Below are 18,343 nucleotides of genomic sequence, written 5' to 3'. Positions count from 1 at the left end.
ATATACTTATGTATATGCATATATATATATATATATATATATATATATATATATATATATATATATACATACAGACATATGTAGTATATGGATTGATGGAAGGGTGGATAGATGGATGGATGGATGGAGAGAGCAAAGAAAAGTGAAAGAAAATTATATAGAGAGAAAGAAATAGAAAAGGAGAGATAAATAGATATTGAGCAAATGAGAGAGATAAGAAGAAAGAGTGAACGAAATAGTAAAAGTGAAATTTATATATAAAAGTGTGAAATGAAATGATAAAATGCAATGATGTATTTAGTGGTGGTGTTTTGAGGATAATACCTGGCAATTATCTACAGAAATGAACGTATGAAGTAAAATGTTTGAAGTAGATTGGCAAGGAATAATGACAAAAACATGAACAAATAGACATCTAAAAACAACAACAATAGAATAACACCAATAGCGAAACAACTGTGAAACTTTCATATTGGCCAAATAACTTGCCAGTCATAGCAGCCAAACGGCCCTAAAAACATGTTCTGTTACCTAGAAAGGAAAGGACAATTTAGATTGCGTGCTCTGCAATGCATTGTGTTGTATATAACTAAGTAAATAAATAAATAGATAGATAAATAAATAAATGGTGATTTTATCACAGCTTGAGTGCCATGATCGTTTGTCTGTGCATCGTGACTGACCTGGAGAGCAACAATAGAAACAACAGAAACAATGCTGAAACAAAGTTAAATTGAATCAATATTACAAACTTTTAGGGCAATAATAACACCAATATACACTACCAGTGAATGTGAAAAGCTTCCATATTGTCACTAACCTGTTAGGAATAAAAACCAAATGTTTCCTCATATCATACAATTACCGTAATTAATAGCGTACATTGCATAAAGTAACAGAATCAAATGTAAATAGGATGGGCACAGCTACAAGGATTTTTATCATTAATGTGCTCGAGTGATTTTATCAGTACACAAACAGCATAAAGTGATATTACGTGATTCCTCTAAACTACCAGGAACAGCAGGCAAATCTCCCCTTAATTACACTTTAAAATTAGAAGAATACATTGGACAATGCAGTTCTGGGTATATGACAATAAGTTAAATGGTAGCTACAGATGGAATGAATTTGATCATAAGATTTGGAATTCACAACATCAGCACGAACAACGATGATAATCTGTCAATGACAAAAGCAATACAAGCAACAACAATAACAACAAGAATAATTAACCAAATGTAGGGAGCATCTAGTTACTGGAATTTGTCGCCAAATCTATCGAAAAACAAGTTACTCTGACTAAGGTTAAGAAACGTTAGATACTGTTTCTGGTTTCCTGCACGAAAGTAAAAGAAAAAAGCAGGGCATTTAAAGCAGGGATTTCTTTGGTCAGAAATCTACTTGATTAGGGTGGACTTGAGACTGACGAACAGCAATAACTACTAGAGTAAGAACAGTATTCAATGGTGGATCCGTGATTGATAGACTTGCTAGAAATAGTAGCCAAATATTCCTTAATGTCTTAATAGCAAAAATAAGAAATCACAGGTCAGATAGTATCATTTTAAATATTTGGTGTCTGAACAAAACGAAAATAATACGAAACACACGGCTAGAAGGTATTTAGTAATAGAACTTAGAGACCAGGACAAAACCTGGTATTAGTCAGTAAAACCTAACAACCTCAACGAGAACAGTAGCAACAACAGCAAAAAAGAAAAATAAGAAGAAAATATTTTACAACAGTAAGCACAACCAAACGAAATAATAATCATGCCAACTCTACATTTGACAAGAGGTATATATGTTGTCATTTGGTCTGCTGAAAATAACCGATAAATCTCCTTTAACCTTTTAAATAAATAAATGTTATATTTGACAATAAAGTTCTACGTACTTTTTATAACGACAACTGTTGTAATGCCTTCCAGCATTTCTGCCCAATCACAGCTGGCTTGAGATTAAAAACAATATCAAAGAATATAAAAGCTACTAATATTCAGTCTAATCATTGCCTACGTAAAAAAAAAAAAAAGGACAAAAATACTACTTCGAAAATAAATCTAGGTCTTAAGGAAGATACTGCTATGAGATCACTGAATCTCCTAGAAACATAACCTATTTTTCCATCCATTTTTACCCGCGAACTTATAAAGTAGAATGTCGAATATGGATGAAATATAAGATAGCCAAGACTGCTTTATGTGGAAAATAAAGAGCAAAATCAAAAATCATGCATAAATGCGGCCGAGGTCGACTTAACCGTTTACCCTCGGGATTCGATAAAATAAGTACCAGTTGAGTACTGAACTTGATGTAATCGACTTGGCTGGCCGTTCGCCAAAATTTGAAATCAATATCAATATCATCAATAACTTATTGAATAACAGAAACGACAAGAGTTGATACACAAACAATACCAACATGTCAACGATAGAGACTGGGCACGGAGACACCATTTTCAGTATATTTCCCTCTATCAGAGCTTAGCATCTTAACGAAGGAAGAACATAACTGTCAATGTAGTCGGGATATGTTTACTCCACTGGGACTGGTCTTGGGTTAGCCAATAACAGAAGCATTACAACAATACTGATATGAAAAAACATTACTAAAAAGAGACATCAGAAGTGTGAAGTCAGAGAAAATGACAATAATCAATTTTCATCTTTAATTTTTCGGACAACTACGGGAGGCAACTCTAGGTGACTTCAATAGCAAAGTGAGGAACCGAAATTGTCTGGAGTTGGCTCTCATAATTATTAGAAAAATTTAATCATTATTAATTTTATCTTCAGTATTTCCAGTTACCTATTTACGTGCTCTCTGCATAACTAGGTAAGAAGTAACTAACACAGTTTCTCTTGCTATTTTAAAACTTATTTGTTTTTCAAGCATTAAATAATCGATAAAATAGACTACTAGTTAAGGACGATGGTCGATATAAATCCCTCAGCAGTCACATCTCAGACCTTCTCTCTATGTTATAAAAAAAAATCTACTCACCATAAATTCTCCCCACTCAGTCCTTTTCCCAAACCATCACTCTCAAATTTCTTCATACCACTCGTTCTTCTCTCCTCCTCACTTCTCTCTCCCCATATGGTGCAATCCTTTCTAATTCCACCCGTCACATTCACTATGCTCCATTGTACCAAGGGGTGAAAAGGGCTGAAAGTGTGTCAGTCTACTTTCCATTACATAGATACCTAAAACAATTCGCGAAATCATAGGAAATACTACCAGGGCATATTCACTTGCGAGTGATGGATGTGCCATTATGAGGGTGTGCGTGGGGTGGCGGTGAGGTATTTAGTTACGCCTCTTTCTCTTTTTCGAATCTATGTCCCAGTGAGCTCGAATTTTCCATCCATCTCCTGTCTAGTTCCGGGGACGACTGTATCGACTGATCCTCTCTTCTGAAAATTGTTGACCGGATATCCAAACCATCATCATCATCGTTTTTGTTGTTGATGTTGTTCTTCTTCTTACTTCTTATCATTTCACTATTATATATAATAGTGAATATTAATGGTGTAGGGTGTAGTGTCCCATTCAGCGTCATCAACTTTCTCGTCTTCCATCCAGTGTTGATATTTCCTCCTTAATCCATTTGAGGATGGAGGCACTACATCTGACAACCGCAACTGCCCAGATAGTCCTCGCGGTAATAAAATTTGTGGTATTCAGGTTGGATTTCAACACCATCTTCACCCTCTTTCGATACGCCTCGCTGATCATTTCTCTGTGTTGAATGTCATCCCGCTCCAAAATCCATAAATATCTATACCCACTACCGCCGAGTTCACCCAAGGTCTCGCCTGATAGTAACCGCAATCCTCTGCAGGATGCTTTCTTCCCTCTTTTTATATTAAGTACTGATCATTTGGCAAACCCAAATTCCCTACCGATGTCCCTACCACACTTCTGGACTGTCTTGGTTAAGAAATCTCTCTTTCTTTCAAATTTTCCAAGCAATTTCAGATCATCGATAAACAGTAGATGGTTCAATGATGGGCCTTTCTTCGCACATCGGTAACCCATCTTAACTTTCCTAAGTGACATTGCCATGGGTACTAGTGCAATTACAAATAGTAACAGAGAAAACGAGTCACCTTGGAAGATTTCCCTTTTAATATTAACTTCTCCGAGGAATACATTACTTGAGTACAATTTGGTTTTCCACTCTTTCATGCTATGCATCAGAAAATTTGTGATGTCGTCAGCCACACCAAATATCTGCAGGCGTTCAACGATCCAAGAATGAGGCAACATATCATATACCTTCTTAAAGTCAATCCAAGGCATAGACATATTTGTATGTTTTTTACAATGCCTCAAAACAGATTTATCGATGACCAGGTGAGAACTTATCCTACATCCTTTCTGTTCCCTTGGTAGTATTTCTTCCAGTGCCAGGAAAGTGTATGTCTTTGCCACCCATATTCCAGTGAGTATCTTCCAGATTATATTTAAGCATGCTATGGGACGGTAGTTTGCTACAATATTCCACTTTCTTCTATCTTTCATTATAAGTGTTATCCTCCCAGTCACCATCAACGCGGGGACTGTACCTTTCTGGACACACTCATTCAACTGGGCTGCCAATCTTTCATGCATCGCGTAGCATCTCTTCACCAAAAAGTCATGAATCCCATCTGGTCCGGGGGCTTTCCAGTTATGCACTTTACCCACTTGCTCTTTCACATCACCCGTGCTTATGACAATATTCCTTTGTTTCTTTCCTCCTTGTAAGTCTGTCTTGATAGTTCCTATCCACATTGCATCCCTTTTATGCACCACATTATTTCACCCCCACTCCGCTCAGAACTCCTTGACTTGATTTGCATCAGGAGCAACGTTTTCCTCATTGTCTCCTTCTAACATTCGGAAGAATTGCTTCGGGTTATTTTTTAACAATCCGTTCTCCTCGAACTGCTTATTTCTGTTCACAAATCTTCTGATCTTCTGGTTTTTTGCCATGATCCTCTGTTTTAACTGCTCTATTACTGCTTCAAACATTATTATCATTATTACTACTACTACTACTACTACTACTACTACACCTACTACTACTAATACTACTACTACCACCACCACTACTACTACTACTACTACTACTACTACTACTACCACTACTACTACTACTATTACTATTGTTATTATTATTAGGGCAGCGAGCTGGCGGAAATGTTAACACGCTGGACGAAATGTGTGGCGGTATTTCGCCCGTCACTACGTTCTGAGTTCAAATTCTGCCAAGGTCGACTTTGACTTTCATCCTTTCGAAGTCTGTTAAATAAGTACCAGTTACGCACTAGGGTCGATGTAACCGACTTAATCCCCACCCCTAAGCTGCCCTTGTGGCAAAAATTTGAAATCATCATCATTATTATTATTGTCATTGTTTTTATAACTAATTTACCATATTCAGCTGGAGATATCAGCAACGTTCCTGCTGTTCACATTCCGTGAACAAAGGTGGTGCGTTGTTTTTACGTCTCAAGATCTCTACAAATCTCCTTGCACTCCAAGTAAAAATGCTGGAGATATTTCTGCATTTTCATTTTCGTTCCTGTCATTTCCAACCATATTTAATTTCTTTATAAACTGTACTTCATGCACCAACAATCATTACCATATATATATATATATATATATATATATATATATATATATATATATATATATATATATATATATATATACATAGCGCTCTTCATTGACCATAGCTTTTTGATTTCTCTCTTCGGAACTTTATAGCTCGTCAATTTTTGTTTTTCCAGGATTCTGTCGTTCTGAGGCAAGAGATGGCAATGATCGAGCTCGACTCTTCTTCCTTGACTACCAGTACAATATCGACTTAGCGATGTTTGATTCTATAATCATATTAGATCAAGTAGTTCCAAAATATATTTGTTCAGTTATTTTCTACCATCTTCCTTTGGTTCATGTTCATACCATTTTATCGACTTTTCCTATCCAGAGTTGTTACATCATTCCCAATGAACCATTCTTGCGTTATTGTCATGCTTTGTCTTGCATAATCTCTGGGCCACTTTGCTGAAGTAGCCTAAAATCAGTCTCACCGTGTCTCTAGTTTCACTGCACATGCTACAGTTGTCTGATACTGTGCCTGATGTGGTTTGTTTTCAACGTTTGTTCATGCGTTGTTGATATGAAGGCCACTTTCCGGTATCATGTCATTTTATTTAGCCACATCTATCTTTTATCCAGATCTGTATTCCTTGTTATCTCTCTCAAGAACTGACCGTGCAACTTCTTATCCTTCTAGTTGCACTCCCTCTTCGTTTCTGTTTTTATTTTGCAATTCATCTTGTCCAGAACTGTTTAGCATAAGTAATAAATCTGTCTTGCGTACTTGCCCGAGTAATCCTTCCTTTGCATTTTTCTATATATCCAAGAAACATTGTTTGCTTTTCCTTGAATATAACCCTCACATCATCAATAGCCGTCTTTCGTTGTGTCTTGCCAATTGTAACTTATAAACAACTTTTGGGGAAAAAACATAGTGTATTGTCAGTAATTACCTAGTTTTCTTGTCCAAAGATTATAGCTACTTTGTTCGTCATTGTATTATTCCTGCTCCATGTTCCAAGAAAGCAATCGTTCAGTTATTTATAGCTTGGAACGTTTTTCTCCCATTCGGTTTAGCCCTCAAATACTATCTCAGTCTTCTGAAATACTCAAGAAATATCTTCATTTGGACTTCCATCAGTTTGCCTATCTTCCAATAGGATTCGATGCGTGTATACCTCCTTATTATTGCTATTATTATTATTAAGGCGGCGAACTGGCAGAATCGTTACCGCGCTGGACAAACATGATTGGCGGCATTTTGTCTACCTTTACTTTCTGAGTTCAAATTCCGCCAAGGTTGACTTTGACTGTCATCCTTTCAGAGTATACAAAATAGGAACCAGTCAAACACTCCTTCAAAATTTCAGGCTTTGTGCCTATCGTCGAAAGGATTATTACTATTATTATTGTTATTGTTGTTGTTGTTGTTATCATCATCACATTATTATCAAATCGATATATATATATATATATATATATACATATATATATATATATAACATTGACCGGAAAAAGCCTCGATGTGAGGGATAGAGTAAATTATCCATCATAAAAAAAGTAGATAGTAATTAGAAGTTTTGCGAAAGCCTGATATTTTTAAACAGAACACTAACTGATGGGACCCTTATAGAAGTTTAAATTAATTGGAAATGTAAAGAGATAGAAGATGAGGTGTGAATTGCAAATAGAATAGGTTGGAATATAGTAGTAATTAATCAACTGGTCAGAAACACAATATAAAAAAAATAAAAGAAACGGTTGGAATACTATAATAAATGTAAACAAATTTATTTTGATTTGGTTTTTAAAATATAACAGTATCTACTGGAAAGGTTGAAATTAAACGGAGTGAAAAGTGGAAATACTTAACGACTGTTTTGCCTAAAAGAAAATAGAATGTGAATGTTATTTAGTTTTTTTTTGGTTTTTTTTTGAAATCATGTTATTGAAATTAATAAATGCAGAGTTTCATTTGTGGAGCATGAATGATTTATTCAGAATGATTGAAATACTTTTTGCAGTTGTGCTAAATAAAAAAAAAAACTGAGCAATTTTAATCTAAAGTTTACAATATTTTGTATTGTGATGTCGGATTTAATTTGAATAAGATTTACGTAACTTAACAGTATATTTGATCTTTTTTACCAGTTAGGTACAAAGCCTGGATGTTGGGGGAAGGAGGCTCACCTATCTTAACAACTCCAAAACTTGAGTGCTACTCATCTTATCGACCTCAAAGGATGACAGACAATGTCGACCTCAGTGGAATTCGAACTCAAGATGTAGTGCAGGAAGTAATGCTGCTAAATTTTATCTCTTGTGTGCTAACGATTCTGCTAGCTCACCCTCTTTTTGATAAGTTGCTTGATGATTGTATTGATGATAATAAAATTCTGGAACGTTGAAGAACAATATTTATAAAGCATTTCAGTTTGTAAGATCAGTAACTAAACCTGCAAAAGCCACCCCGCTAGTGAGTGATTAGTATATCAGTATTACTAAATGACTCCCGACTGGTTGGGATTGGTTGTTAAGCGACCCCGAAGAATGATGATAATGATGAATAAATGAAACAATTTACTTCAAATAAATAAATAAGTTATAGGAAGTAAAATGACGATATAACTATAAAATAAAGTACAAAAATCACGTAAAATGAGTGGTATGGTTTTAAAATGTATTGAAAAACACTAAACATAGTATACAATCCATTAGATTACTAGTTAGGAATATCGTATATCGGATTGCAAACCAGGAAAATTCAGAATATGATAGAAAGATATATTTTTCAAAGCGTAAATACTGATAGAACAGTATACATGGGATACTGTTCTATCAGTATTTACGCGTTGAAAAATATATCTTTATACTTGTACTACAATGCATAGGTAAATAGCGATGAACAGTCTTCTATGTACTACATTGGATACGCGGTGTTCGTTTGGTATGTGGATTTTCTGTTTACCTATATTTATCTTGACCATATTATACTGACGAGTAGAGGTTGTATAATACAACAATAACTACGAAATCATGATGTATAATTCAGTCTGTTTTTAAGGGGCTGGCTTTGAGAGTTGCATTTCCTCGCGTTCGGTAAAAATGTGTTTTTTATGGTAGTCTGACCTTAGAGTCCCTCATAGCGTGAGGTATTATTGTATAGTAATGCCCTTATATAAATAAATATATATTTGAGGTATAAATGATGGATGTTTTCCCCTTATGAGGTTTTTTTTCACGCTAACTACTTGATAGTTTCTTGTCAAAGAATTCATCCTATTATTAAATTTATATATATATATATATGAGACAGACAGACAGACAGACATAGACAGTGACAGAGAGAGACAACGAGGGAGGGAGAGAGAGATGTATAATATAATATTGACTGTGTTTGGAAATATAGTACAACCGTTGGCTAGTAGTGAAGCCTTCGAAGGCAACCCAACTCTTAAGGAACATGTGGTGCATTTTTAAATACGTAAATTATTTGATTAATATATGAACATAAAAAATTCAGTGCTAAGAACAAGAAGTGTAAAGTAAGTGCGAATAATATATATATATATATATATATATATATATATATATATATATATATATATATACATATATATACACGCATACACACACACACACACAAACACAAACACACACACACACACACACACACACACACACACACACACACACACACACACACACATATGTGTGTGTGTGTGTGTGTGTGTGTGTGTGTGTGTGTGCTTGTGTAGAACGACATCCTGAAAACGCACAAACTCATCAAATGCAAAAAGCAACACAAATCGCTAATGAGACTACTAAAAAATGTGAAGCTGTACAAAACAACCACGAAACCAACGGTTAAAAAATGTGGACGCCCAAACTGTGGAACCTGCCCCAACTTACTTGAAGGCTCGGATTTCCTTTTCAAACAAGGACAGAGGATCACAATTAAAACTAGCTTCACTTGTGCCTCTGAGAACCTAATTTATGTAATTACCTGCTCGGGTTGCAGATACACACAACTATATTAGACAGACGAGTATACCTTGAGAAGGAGAAACGCTCTACATAAAAAGCAAATCCATTTCCCGCAATACAGGCGAATTCCCTCAGTGAACATATAGAAAAATGTGCAGATAACATCAAACCAAATTTCAGTCTTCCCCTTCTACCAGACACAATCTCTCCACAAGAACGTTTAAATAAAGAAAGTTTTTTCATTGAAAAATACAGAACACGTCTTAATGAGCACGCATAACCAACTTGTATCTTTTTACATATTCCAATTCACGATTACATCACTGTACATAAATCTCCTCACGAAACAAGCTTTTCGAAACCCCCTTTTTTGTGTGTACATATATACTCCCCTTCCCCTACCGAGATCTAAACAGTTATATATATATATATATATATATATATATATATAGTGAATCAGATAGAATATAAACTTCATATGTTTCTTAAATGGCCGTCACTCATTACGCAAATGTCACGCAATCGCAAGTGTTACACAATTAACTCTTCTCATTCTAGCTAATGACAGTTTGCGATTGCCTTGATGAAGTGTACATCCCGCACACAATTCCTGAGTCGGCCATAACACAGTGTTGAGTCCAAAAAGATCAATAGCAAAAGATAAAACAATAAACAAAGGAAATAACGTTTAGAGAACCAATGAGCGTTGTTGCACAAGGTGAGATCCAAAGTATACATAGAATGGATATGGTTTAGAGTCAACGAGTAAGAACAAAAAGAGAAAGAGAAGGAAAGATGGAAGAAAAAGGTTGTTGTTATAATGAGGTATGTACTGCGATGTTAAAAACCTATTCAAAAGATGTTGACGACAGATTTTGGCAGACTGCTAGTTTGGTGTCGTCGAAATTCAAGCAGTTTGGAAGCAAAGGTCTATCCATACAGCAACGCCTACAAAATATAAGAGTAACATTGTACATATATACAAATGTACAACAACGCACATATGCACATGAATACTCGATTAAATAATATAACTATAGATATAGAGATAAACAGAAGTACGTTTAAATACATACGCGTGTGTGTATTTATGTGTGTGTGTGTGTGTTTGTGCGTGTGTGCGTGTGTGTGTATGTGTGTGTGTGTAGTGAAAAAAAATGTGTTGTGATGGTTCAAAAATCGGTTTTAGTTGTAGGCTCCACACCACTGCAATGTCCAGCGAACGCCGACGTAGGACACAAACACAACCATCCCAAACCTGACTGCTATCTTTCTCAAGGAACCTCAGTAATTACGAAGGAATACATTTTTGCTTGTTTCTACAGTGGTCGTTATTGTAACAGTGGTACGAAAAATATACATGTATTACAATTCCAGGAGTAGCTGACACATCTAATTTTCAGTTTCAATCTCCTTATATGCATAAAAAACAGGGTGCTGAATTCTCTCTAATCACACAAGAAACCTAATCATCAATATTCCAATGCCATTATCATTTTTTTAGGGGAATGGTTTGTCTTTGTTATTTCTTGCTCCATTTTCTTTACCGTATAACATCGTATTTTTGAGATATTTCATTGCTGTGTAACATCCTATTTTAGCATATTTTCAATGCCATGTGATACCATACTTCTGACAGATTCTATTACATCTGATCTCTAATCTTCTACCAACCACTTCAATATGTTCATTCCTCATCATCTCTATATCTATCCGCAATACTGATTATATCACTTTATGTCACTAACTTATCTAGAATTTCGGGTGGGAAATCACAACAGTTCATAACCTTTAAACTAGAACTACTCACACTGTCAGCTGCACCAGTGCATTTTATGTATTTAAAGTACAGATTCTCTGACAGTTTTCTTGAAATGATTCAGTTTACTTGAATATAATAATTCTCGTGAGTTTATTGGTTGTATTACATGTATAGCAATACTTCCTTCCTGTTTTCTTTCTACACACTTATCATCGCTACTTCAGAGATTCTGTTGGCCTGCAGTAATCTCTCTGTTGGTTAACAGAAATCCTGGCTTTTGAAATCTAAGGATCTTCATACATCACTAATCACAACTGAAAACTACAAGCTATAATTTTCATATGTGATATGACTGTATGTGCGAGCGTACGTGTGTGTGTATGGGCGCGCGTTGTGTATGTATATGTATCTGTCTGTATGTCTGTGTGTTGGCATATATTTCCAAATGATACATTCTTTAGTTTACATTAAAATACAGCAGAGCAATAAATTGTTCATGCAAATCTGCACACTAGACAATTATCTATATGTCTTCATCTATGATAGCTGCGATAACATCTTTTATATTTCACTGGGATAAAGGAAAAGGAATGGCATCAAAAATAATAAAAGAAGCGTTCTTTTTCATACAAAATAGTAGCAACTGAACAACACTTTCAAAGATATATCTTGTATTATCCTTCATCGTAAATATGTATTGAACTGAAATATCTCATAATGATTCATAATCTTAATGATTCATAATAACACTAATGAGATTATTGTCTTCGTCGCGTATAATGAAGTGATAAGCATTAAATTCATAGTTGTGCGGTACACCTGACGAGTGGAGCCTGGTTTTGACTTGCTTTTATCACTCTGATCCAGGGTATAACCAATTGATCCTTCTGAAGCAAACAAAATCTAACGTTGTAATTCTTCTTGATACACAATCTCCTTTATGTGGTGCTTTTGATGGTTAGCAAAAAAAACGGTCGTGAAGGCCTTCTCATATTAGATTATAGTGCCTCAAACAATGGGTAGCGCCTGCGGGGGAGGTTTATGAAGTACCCCACCTCGATTAGTGATTGGTGGCCCTTCTAAACAACAGCTCTATAATTCAGACTGAATCGGAGATGAGTTATTGAAAACTTAAGTGCATTATTTGCCCTTCTTTCAAAAGATAATCAAAATTTCTTTCAGCATTATTAGAATATTCAAAAGTTATAAACAATTCCATAAATGAATTTTCCTCCACTAAACCAGATCTGCTGAAAATTTACTCTCCAACCTCACATAGAGGTGTCTTCTCATGCTTCTCATCTTTGTTGTTGACATCAGGAAATGCTTTAGTCGGTTCCACCGATGGACTCCACGTTGTTTCTCAACGTTTGGCTAGGAAGGTGCCGATTTTATCGTACCACTTTAATATGCACTAACCACTCTCACCATTCATTCTCTTATTTACTTTTCACCTTAAACAATACTCATGCTCTTGTTTCTACCTCACTGTAGACATTATACTAAAATACGTACGCACACTACATACATATTTACGAGGTGCATTCCAGAAGGTTTGAGTTTTAATTTTCTTTTCAGTAGAGGTACTTATAATTGTCCTTGATTATTGTAATGTTATCATTATTGTACAGCATACCATTGCTATACAGCAAATAAACTGACCTGCGGACTTAATTCTTATTCGAGATTGCAAGTGACGGATGTAGGAGCACTTTGAACACACTCTACTTTAAAACAACTAGTCACAGCTGACTAGTTTGCAGACTGAGATCGGGATGTGAAAAAGAGTTTAGAAACTCACTTTGCAGTGAAATTGTGTTTAAAATGTAGCAAAAATGCTACAGAAACTTATGAAATTCTCTAGATTGCTTATAGATCAGCTGAGGATTTGTTTTTTGCTGGTACAAGAAATTCAAGGACGGTAAAGATGTGAGAGACGTGAGGGATGTCGAAGGGAAGGGGATGTCACGAAATAAAACCTGGTTGAGAAAATTCGCAGTTTGAAGATGAAGACCGTCGTTTATCAATAAAGACAATAAATATACAGTTTGGACTTGGAAAGGCATCTATACACAGAATTATTCATAAAGATCTGAGCATGCGCAAAGCTTGTGCAAAGTTTGTTTCGAAAGTGCTCAGTGATGAACAGAAGGAAACACGCGTTGTTGGAAGCTAAGTCCATTCCTCCTAATCCAAGAGTACTTGAGTCTCTGCTGATAAAGCTGGATCTACTGCTATGATTCAGACATCAAAAGACAGAGTACCCAATAGAAGCATCCTGGCACCCCTAGACCCAAGAAGTCCAGGCAAAGCAAATCTACTAGAAAGCATGATGATCCACTTCTTTCGCAGCAAGGATATCACTACATTCGCAGGGTTTCCTCTGAGTAGACGGTCAACAAAGTGTACTTTATGGAAGTTTTGATGGATCTAAGTAATAGATTGCGCCGGAGAAGACCAGAGTTCTTCCACTTGAGACCGTGGAAACTGTCCCAGGACAATGCTCTAGTCCACAATTCTATTAAACTTAACAGAGATGAGTATCAAAACTACCCACACACACATACACACACATACACACACTCACTCAGCCCAAACCAGGCACCCTGTGTATTTAGTTGCTGTCCAAGCTGAAGGGCACCCTTTTTGACAAGGGTCCTAGACACCATAATTTAGAGGACTTGCATGAGGCCTTCAAGAAGTGGCTGGGACGCTAAAGCAAATACATTGAAGTTAGGGTATCCTATTTTGAAGAAGATTAAAGTTTCGTACTTACATGGAATAAACGATGTGCATACACACATATACACACACTTATCTTAAGGACACGTAAATTAAACACATCACGTTTTATTTTATATGACTTTAATGACTTTTCTCGCTGTTCCAAGGTCTTATGACTACACACATGAGGGCGTTAGTGTAACACTAATCTTCACTTTACATGAATAACACTTAACTGAATCCCTAAAATGTTAAATTTCTCTGATCAGCTATTCTTTTCTCCTCCAGGCACAACACCCAAAACATTGTGTAATGGGGCCAATCAATTAGATCGACCCCAGTACGTAACTGGTACTTAATTTATCCACCACGAAAGGATAAAAAGCAAAGTCGACTTCGGCGGAATGTTCGACCTCAGAATGTAAAGACAGACGAAATAGACGTGCTAACGTTTCTTATTTCTTTACTGCCCACAAGGGGCTACACACAGGGGAGACAAACAAGGACAGACAAGAGGATTAAGTCGATTATATCGACCCCAGTGCGTAACTGGTACTTATTTAATCGACCCCGAAAGGATGAAAAGCAAAGTCCACCTCGGCGGTATTTGAACTCAGAACGTAGCGGCAGACGAAATACTGCTAAGCATTTCGCCCGGCGTGCTAATGTTTCTGCCAGCTCGCCGCATTTTCTCTGATCAGCCATTGACGCAGTAAACTTCATGCCAGTTGCATTGAATTACTTATTCCATATCTAGTAGAATGTTGTACTTACACAATCCGATATTTTACTTGGCATTAACAAAAACTAACGCACCATTTCATCACTATTACCAGCTTACATATTAATTGTTTACTATCAAAGTTTCTTCTATCTCTACTACAACAACCAACTCTCCTTTAAATCAGTTCGTCGTATACTACGACACTAGATTGCATCTAGCACAACATTCTAGCATGCCTGTTGTGTGTGAACCACAGAACCCACATTTAATTCGTTTACCATCTATCTCTTGTAGTTTGAGCTCCCATATCGAGGTCTCATCGTTGGCTATTCTTTCAGAGTATCACTGAAACACCACCTTGTGCAGTGATTAAATAATAAAAGTAAAGACGCCAGGCTAAATTTTGAGTTCTGTCGTTTATTGACAACGAAAAGATTTCGCGGATTGAGAAGAACAAAGTAAAACTGAAATTTCTCAGCTTCTGTCTAGTTAAATCTGTGTTGCAGTCTATATGAAACGTGCATGGTTGTTATTCTTCTCACTGTTGTTGTTGTTGTTGTTGTCGTCGTCGTTGTTGATGTTGAGGATGATCCCCTAACAGGAATATACGAATAACCGCGAGGCTGGGTGGAGGAGTTTGTCTCCCCCTCGCAAACATAAGGATACAGGAAATGTGTCAAGGCCGACAGGAAGCGGTCCAGCTTCCTAGGGCTAAATAGCAGTAGTATATTCCCTTATTGGGACTGTCACGTTAAGTTGGCAGTATGCAACTACTTTATCGCTATTATATGTAAACAAAAAAATATCCTAAAATATAACTATATTTTTTTTATTTTTGTGTAAAACACAAATGACGTGATCTGTTCTTTGAAATAATTATAGTAAATTCTAATATTTTAATTTTCTTACCAAATAAATTCAATGCCACTACTAATTTTTGGCGTCTGCTTTTTTTTCCCCCTAATACTTAAACAACAGCAATACATCATTATCCAGCGAAGCGCTTGTTTTCCTACTGACCCATTGTATCGCCCTCAATTCGCCTGCACACTACATAGTATGCATACATTATACTCCGAGAAGTCTAGATCTATTAAACCATCTTTTGCTGAACTGTATCGCTATAATCCCCCAAAGAGTTACTCTTAAGGCGTTGCATCAGGTGAAGTAAATTTATGCTTCTCATCTCTTTCATTCCTGAGAGCTTCTGCAGTTTCTGACTAAAGTCAAACTTCCTTGAATAAAATTGCCAAATAAATAATAATAAAATAAAATAATCCATCTGCAAAACTGCTTAATGTAGTTCTAATGTGACAGTAGTGGAACTTCTAAATATGTTAACACGAGAGGAAGCATGATGTAATGAGAATTTGGCAGAATTGACAGATGATAGAAACAGAAACATTAACACTAAGAACAGGTTTAACCAGTTCAGTGTCAAGCCTGACAAAAATAAAAAAATTAAAATAAAAACACAACAAAAAGAAATCTCGTGTAAAATTGAGGTTTATTTGGCAGTTGTGTCCATTATTTTGTGTGCATTTCTAACTGTTGTAGCAGTTCAAATAGGTTAGATTTCAAAAGTAAATTAACAAGGTGGAAAAACCTCCCACTCTACTACTGTTAAGTGACTGTCATTTTGAATATCAAATCCTGACAGGTGAACAGAGTAGGCCCATCATTATTAAAGCTGACAGTAGAAAAATACAATAAAAATACTGCAGCGTTTATTTGTTGACTGAGTGGAGGTGGGTGCATTCAAACTATAGCCAGAAGGTTATCACTTGAAATCTCTTATTGCAGCTTCGTTCATATGCAGGAAGAAGCTAGAAGTATATTTACAGAATAACTTACATAAAGAGAAATCTACGACTAAATGTTTTCCAACGATAATTTCATTCTAAATTACTGTAAACAAATGGCATATACAGTTTTCAACAATTGTCTGCACAAATCAACATTAAACAGCATTAGACAAACACGCACGCACGGACACACACACACACACACACACACACACACACACACAAACACAAACACACACACACATACACACACACACGTGCGTGTATGTATATATATATATATATATATATATATATATATATATATATATATATATATATATATTCAAGAGAAAATAGGAAGGCATACCAATCATGGTTTCTGCGAAAAACTTTTCTTATTTTTTAAGACATTGTTTTGTATATTTCCTTCCTTCAGTGCATCTGATCATGCGGGAACACTAGTATAAGTGCATATCTAATACATTCTAATATTCTAATAGTAATCATGTTGTTCTTAATGTGGTTGTCATGAGGCTAGCCTTGAGTGAACTAACATATAATGAAATACAGAGCAAGTTAGATACTCCAATCTTGTTTTCAGACAAGATTATTGAACGATCTACACTTTTCAATACAAAAAGTTATTCTTGATTTGAATTCGTCTGTGATATGACAGAATGAACAATAACTGACGGCCAGCTGGGAGAGCTACTATAACGCAGAATGCAGATACTGGAACAAATACAGCAATGCTGTGCGTGCTTCATTTCTGCATCGTCAGGTCGAGGTCACCTTTGGTTTTCATCCTTACTTGTGTTGCTAAAATAAAATAGCAAACCATGAGAAGGATTGGGAGAACGTTTAGAGTATCAGATAAGATGTATTCTGGTATTTGCTCCAGTTCTTTAAGCATCGAGTTCTTAGTGGATTGATACTATCCATCAACCGGTTGAACTCCACTGTCTTCTGCTTGGGTAATTTTAGCGACGTCTGCTGCTTTGAAAGCAATTACAACACCACCGGTTGGAATATAGCATACTCTTTTCTGCTAAACAAGCTTCAGCGGCTCTGAAAAGCATAAAGATTTACGTATGTTACATTTCTCGCACTGATTAGACGTTAAAGAAAGCTTTTTGGACTAATCTAAGTTTTTCTTATATATGTATGTATATAGTACTCCTGCTAAATATTTCTTTCCTTTTACATTTATTTTTTCGTCCACAAGCACATATTCTCAATTTCAATGATTTAAAACAAACCTGAATACGGTCGTTTAAAATATGACTCTGCGAATACGAGGCACAGGAAACACAACACGCACACACACGCACACATACACACACATACATACATACACTCACACATCCACACACACAAATAGAGTGAGTGAATAGAGATCAATAATCTATAGTATCATTACCATTACAAACTAATAAAATATTTCTTCAGGATTGCGGTTGACCTGGGACTAAAACATGATTACGACGATATTTGTTTATGTAATTATTGCTGTTGTTATATTTACAACAATAAATGAATGGCGTGGCAACAATTGTTCTTCATAACAGCGTGGAGATATTTCAGTTTGACAAACAATAAACAAACAAGAAATGCAATAGAAACAAAAGCTAACATATCAGCAGCATCACCGTCATCATCATCAACACCAACAACATTAACTCCTGAAATAACTACAATAAAAAGATAAACAAGTGAGACAAGAATATAATTAACTTACACAATAACAACAATAATAAA

This window comes from Octopus bimaculoides, chromosome 5 (genome assembly GCF_046866305.1).
Source record: "Octopus bimaculoides isolate indiv1 chromosome 5, ASM4686630v1, whole genome shotgun sequence".
Lineage (NCBI taxonomy): Eukaryota > Metazoa > Mollusca > Cephalopoda > Octopoda > Octopodidae > Octopus > Octopus bimaculoides.
This window is presented reverse-complemented; position numbering follows the sequence as displayed.